General features: G+C 79.4%; 1 protein-coding gene across 1 annotated transcript in view; it reads left to right on the forward strand.

The window, feature by feature from the left end:
* The first annotated feature begins 378 nt into the window (after positions 1–378).
* Positions 379–1,010, forward strand: part of FGFR2 (fibroblast growth factor receptor 2) — an 83,584-nt gene continuing 82,952 nt past the window's right edge. The window contains exon 1 of the mRNA XM_027705614.1: positions 379–807. The gene's annotated coding sequence lies outside the window, so the exon portion shown is untranslated. The remainder of the gene's footprint in view (positions 808–1,010) is intronic.

The following is a 1,010-nucleotide window of genomic DNA, read 5'->3' on the forward strand; positions in this document are numbered from 1 at the left end:
CGACCCTGCGGGAGCCGCGCTCCCCTCCAGCCCTGCGGTCCCTGCGGGATGCGCTGCCCCGCTCCCCGGGGCAGGCAGCGGCCGGAGCGGGGGGTTCCCCGCTCCCCTCCTGCCCCTCCTCGGTCCTGCTGAGCCCCCCGTGTCCCCGCCTGGGCGGGACCGGCGACCCCCGCGTGGGGTATCCGCGACCCCCGGGCGGGGTGCGGGCTTAGGAGAGGAGCCGAGCCCGCACCTCCCCGGGCCGGGCGGGCGAGTGCGGGGGAAGGGGCTCGGCGGCGATTGGCAGAGCCCGGCAGCGCCGTCCAGGAAACGGCTCGGGTTGCAGCGGGGGGAGTGACCGGGGGAGGAGGAAGGAGCCGGAGGAGTGCGCCGAGAGGGGGAAAGGGGTGGGGGAGAGTGAGCCCACCTCCCACCCGAGGGGGCTGTCGGCGTGACAAAGCTGCGGCGGCTCGGGGCGGGCGGCTGGATGGAGCGGAGCGGGACCCGCGGCGCGCTGCTCGGCGATGCCCGCGCGGGGGAGGAGGCGGCTGCTGGCGCCGGGCACGGCGGGCTCGCCCCTCTGAGGCGGTAGCCGCTGCGGCCGAGCGAGGGGACGGGACGGGACGGGGCGCCGGGCCGGCTCCTGCCTCGCCTCGCCGCCCTCCTGCCTCCCTCATCCCGCGGGGGATGCGCCAGCCGGGGCCGCCCGCCGAGTGACCGCGGCCGCAAAGGAGTTTTTTCCCCCCCCGTCCCGGGAGCCGCCGCTCGGCACCGCCGCGTCCCAGCCCCGCGGAGCCGACCCTGCCCGCCCAGCGCTCCCCGCCGCAGGTAAGGGCAGCGCCGCGCCGGGGGAAGGTGCAGCCCCGGCGAGGCGGAGGAGGAGGAGGAGGGCTGGGAGTCCCGCCGCTCTCTCGGCGCCCTGTGCCCGCAGCAGCGCTCGGGCGGCCGGAGCGGGGCCTCGCTCCTGGTGCCCGCTGGACCCGGGCAGGGATGTGCCCGTGCGGGGCTCGGGGCTCCCGGGGCGGGATGTG

This window comes from Neopelma chrysocephalum, unplaced genomic scaffold, assembly GCF_003984885.1.
Source record: "Neopelma chrysocephalum unplaced genomic scaffold, ASM398488v2 Primary Assembly neopelma1_347, whole genome shotgun sequence".
NCBI classification, from domain to species: Eukaryota; Metazoa; Chordata; class Aves; order Passeriformes; family Pipridae; genus Neopelma; species Neopelma chrysocephalum.